Here is a 5,191-nt window from a genome sequence, read left to right as displayed (position 1 = left end):
GCCGACATATGCAAATTGTGCAAATACATGTAAATGGACCCCTTCTCTCCAGGGACGTTCTGGGAAGGCATAGCTTCTCTTCTTCCCACCATGGGGTCCAGGCTGCGGCCAGAGGCCTGGGCTGAGGCCGGTTCATTGAGTGCATACTGTGTGCAGGGCCCTCCGGCAGGTGCTGGGAACACAGCATGATCCAGGTGGACCCACCCCAGGGTGGTGATGGCCCTGACCCCACCAGCAGATAAATACTCATTTCAGCCGGGCACTGTGGCTCACACCTATAATCCCAGCACTTTGGGAGGCTGAGGTGGGAGGATCGCCAGAGCCCGGGAGGTCAAGGCTGCAGTGAGCAGTGATCACACCAGTGAATTCCAGCCTGGATACAGGTTGAGCAGAGACAGACAATCACGGGGTATCTTCTGGGCCTCCGGAAGGGGTGTGGATTTTGTTCTGAGGGTGCTGGGGAACTCTAGGAGAGTTTGGAGCAGGTGAGGAGTCTGATGAGATTTCTAGATTCTGAAAAATGGGTCATATCCAAGTGGCGGGAGTGGGGTGGCTGCCGAGTGGGGAGAGGGGGGTGGATTTGGAATGCACTTTGGAATTCCTAAGGAGGCCTGGAGTGAAGGCCCCTGCAGAGTGGGCGGGAGCATCTCCTGCCCTAGCGGAGGGAATTGTGAGCCTGGAGAGGAAAAGCAGCAGAGTGGGGAGAATCAGGTCACACCTTCCTTGACTGTGATTCCAATGACAGGAGCGGGCAGCAGGACCCCAGGATGTGAGTTAGGAAGGGCCCAAGGCCGCGGCAGACAATGTGAGCAGAATGTGCAGAAATGGGAGAGTGGCGGCAGTGTCGGGGCACTGTCCCCTGCCCCTTGGTTCCCTGGGAGATGCAGCAGGGGTTGGGGTGAGAAGTTGTGAGCTGCTGTGACTGCAGCACGACCTGCTGGGTGGCCCTGGACATCAATTCCCCTTCTGTGAGCTAGGAGCGACAGTGGGATTTGAACCCACGCCATGGGGAGCCAGAATCTGTCCTTGAACTTCAACTCTGCACTCAACAAGTGCAAAAAGGCCAGTTTCGGTGGCTCATGCCTGTAATCTCAGCACTTTGGGAGGCCAAGCCAGGAAGATGGCTGGAGGCTAGGAGTTGGAGACCAGCCTGAACAATATAGTGAGACCCCAACTCTACAATTTTGTTTGTTTGTTTGTTGTATTTTTAGTAGAGAAGGGGTTTCACCATGTTGGCCAGGCTGGTCTCGAACTCCTGACCTCACATGATCCACCCACCTCTGCCTCCCAAAGTGCTGGGATTACAGGTGTGAGCCACCGTGCCCAGCCAAAAATTTTTAAAAGTTAGCCGAGTTTGGTGGTGTGCACCTGTGGTCCCAGCTATTTAGGAGGCTGAAGCAGAAGGATTGGTTGAGCTGGGGAGGTTGAGGCTGCAGTGAGCGGTGATTGCGCCACTGCACTTTAGCCTGGGCGACAGAAGGAGACCCTGTCTCTAAAAACATAAATAAATGCAAACTATTCTTCCTTGTTGCTGCTGCTGTCTGTAAGATTCCATAATTCGACTGGGCACAGTGCTCACGCTTGTAATCCCAACACTTTTGGAGGCCCAGGCAGGTGGATCATCTGAAGTCAGGAGTTCAAGCCCACCCTGGCCAACATGAAGAAACCCCGTGTCTACTAAAAACACAAAAAACTAGCCAGGCATGGTGGCAGGCATGTGTAATCCCAGCTACTCGGGAGACTGAAGCAGGAGAATCGCTTGAACCCAAGAGGCAGAGGTTGCAGTAAGCCGAGATCATGCCATTGCACTCCAACCTGGGCAGCAAGAGTGAAACTCCATCTCAAAAAAAAAAAAAAAAAAAAAAAAAAAAAGATTCCATAATTCTAAGTCCTGAGACTCAACTGTGAGTCTCAGATTCTGTGATTCTCATATAGTCTGTCTTGGTTGCAGGAACTGGGGCTGGGGTCTCTTGGAGTCCCTACTCGTCTGTCCTGCTTTGGCACTGCCCTTGTCCCCACTGGTTCTGACTCAGGAGCAGAAGTGCAGGGCGGGTCAGGGAGGGGAGGCTTTGAATGTCGCTCCCCCAGGGATCACGGCCCTACCGAGGTGACACCTGGCACCTTGACAAGCCCAGGAACGAGACCCAGGAGCGCCTCAGCACCTGAGGAGGTGGGAGGAGTTCCTGGATTCCTGCCCTTGCTTATCCTTGGGTTAACTGGGTGAGCCCGGGTAGGACCTGTCCTGCTCCAGACCCCAGCGGACATCCAGGCTCTCGCTGGCCAGCCTCTGCCTCATCGGCCCCACTCACAGCCACGTGAAAGGATCCATTTCTGCCCAGCCCCAGGGCTTTCGCTCTGGTTGGTCTTGTACCTTCTCTCCTCAACAGCCAGGGGCGGTTCTTTTTGTTTGCTTATTTTTTCTGTTTGTTTTTCTGAGACAGGGGCTTGCTCTGCTGCCCAGGCTGGAGTGCAGTGGAGAGGTTACGGCTCACTGCAACTTCAACCTTCTGGGCTCAAGTGATCCTCCTGCCTCAGACTCCCAAGTAGCTGGGACTATGGGCACACCACCACCACGCCCAGCCTCTGCATGGGGTTGTGACTGTTCCTCTCCCTCCTGAGAAAGAACCAGGGTCTGTGTATTCCTTCAATCACCCACACCGGAATTAATGCAGGCCCCTGCACAAAGTAGGGACTCAAGGACAATTGAGGCTGCAACAAAGGGATGGTGTGTGTGGGGTGGGGGTGGGCACGTGGAGTTTGGGTAGAGGATTTGATATGACAGATGGGTGGATGGGTAAATGGATGGATGGGTGGGTGGATAGATGGATGGATGGATAAATGGATGTATGTATCAACCGGTGGGTGGTTGAATGGGTGAATGGATGGATGGATGGATGGATGGATTGATGGGTGGGTGGGTAGATGGATGGATGGATGGATAGATGGGTGGATGGATGGATGGGTGAGTTGATGGATGGGTGGGTGGGTGGATAGCTGGATGGATGGCTGGATGGTTGGGTGGATGGATGGATGGGTAGGTGGATGAGTGGAAGGATGAATGGATGGGGTGGGTGGATTGAGTGGACGAATGGATGGACAGGTAGCTGGTTGGATGGTGGAGGAATCTGACTGAATGGAAGGATGGGGTTTGGCAGGGGGTGGGGGAATTCGGTGGTAGAGGGGCTTCTGGGCACATTTATGAGAGGCTGAGTATGGCAAGGTAGGTGAATAGGTGCAGGCTAGTGATCTGGGAGCACATTCATCCTCTGTCAATGGCCCCTCAATAATGGGATTGGCCTCCATGTCTCAGCCAGTTGGGGCAGAGCTCTCCCAAGTGGTTCCCAGGCTGTTGCCACGTGGTTGAAGCCCTGGAGGGGCTCCAAGGCACAGGGAGGGGACTGAGGTGGAGATGAGGGTATGCAGTGGGCCTTGGTGGGGCCGTGAGCCTTCCACTCTCCTGATCTCTCATCCTCCAACTCACCTAATATCACCTCGCCTGCCCTGCAGCCTGGAGGGATCACCGCCCTCACTTTATACAGGAAGAAATGGCTCAGAGTGGGCAGGGACTTCCAGGCAGTTATGGCCTGAGTCCACAGTGCCACGCCCTGCTTCAGGCCCAGCTCAAGGTAAGGTAAGGTCACATCTAACAGAGCAGCTCCATTACAGCCTAAGCAGGACTCATGTCTCCTCCCCGTGTTCTAATCAAGGGGGTAGGAGGGTCAAGCCTCAGGGAGGGGGGCAGCACTGCACAGGGTCAAGTACCGGAGATCCTTCTCCCTCACTGCTCCTGTGTGTTGCTTCTTCATAGTCCAAAATGACTGCTGGAGCACTGGCCATCATGTCCACACACCAGCCAGAGGCGTTCTTTCTCAGAAATGGCACATCAGCACTGTATTTTTGTTTTGTTTGGTCTCGTCCTGTTTCCAGGCTGGAGTACAGTGGCACGATCATGGTTCACTGCAGCCTCAACCTCCAGGCTCAAGTGATTCTCACACCTCAGGCCCCCGTGTAGCTGGGACTACAGGTGTGCACCGCAACCCCCAGCTAATGTTACTTGGTAAAGACAGGGTCTCACTATGTCTACCAGTCTGGTCTCAAACTCCTGGCCTCAAGTGATCCTCCTACCTCAGCCTCCCAAAGTGCTGAGATGACAGCCATGAGCCACACCTGGCCATAGCTATGGAGGTTAGGAAATGTATTTTCTTTTCTGGGTGGCACTTAAGTATGAAGATTCCCTTATGGAGAAAGGAGAGTTTGTACTAGAAACCACAAGATGAATGACATTCAGGCAAAATTTTAAAATTTCCAGCTAGCACCCCCCATCCAATATACTCTAAGGAACATCAAAAGATATCCTGGGCTAGGCGGGGTGGCTCACACCTGTAATCCCAGCACTTTGGGAGGCCCAAGTAGGTGTCATGAGGTCGAGTTCGAGACTAGCCCGGCCCACATGGTGAAACCCCATCTGTACTAAAAATACAAAAAATTTGCCAGGCGTGGTGGCAGGCACCTGTAATTCTAGCTACTCTGGAGGCAGAGGCAGGAGAATCCCTTGAACCTGGGAGGCGGAGGTTGCAGTGAGCTGAGACTGTGCCACTGCACTCCAGCATGGGCAACCAAGTGCGACTCCGTCTCAAAAAGAGAAAGATATCCTGGGAAAATGTATGACTTTTCCCAAGCTTTTGCCCCGCATATGTAAAGAGCTTTCACGAAACAAAAAGGATACCATGGAAAGTTGAGCCCCTCCTGGATACACTGGGTGACACACACGGCCCCTGCCCTCTCAGAACTAGTGGGGGATAGAAATCAAATATAGCCCAGTCCCGGGAACCCACGTGCAGTTTGTAAAACTTGAGTGAGGCCAGCCTGGGGGAACCTGTGGTATTCCAGGCAAGTGCAAAGGCCCTAGGGTGGGAAGGAGCCAGTTGCTGGGGACGGGACCCGTGGGGTTCTGTGGTCTACAGGGCTGTCCTCAGGCCTGGGTCTTACGCAGAATGGGTGCTTGTGTGCTGACCCTGCCCAGGTTCTGGGCGCCTCTCCAAGTTCCTGGGTGTTACAACACCCCACAGGTGAGGCTGGAAAAGGCCTGGTTTCCTGGAAACCACACAGCTCCTCCACAGGTGGAGGAAAGGCTGTGTCCTTGCCCCGAGTGTGGTGGTGCCCCTGTAGTCCCAGCTACTTGGGAGGCTGA

Source organism: Pan paniscus, chromosome 20 (assembly GCF_029289425.2).
Source record: "Pan paniscus chromosome 20, NHGRI_mPanPan1-v2.0_pri, whole genome shotgun sequence".
Taxonomy (NCBI): domain Eukaryota; kingdom Metazoa; phylum Chordata; class Mammalia; order Primates; family Hominidae; genus Pan; species Pan paniscus.
Note: the sequence above shows the minus strand (reverse complement) of the source record.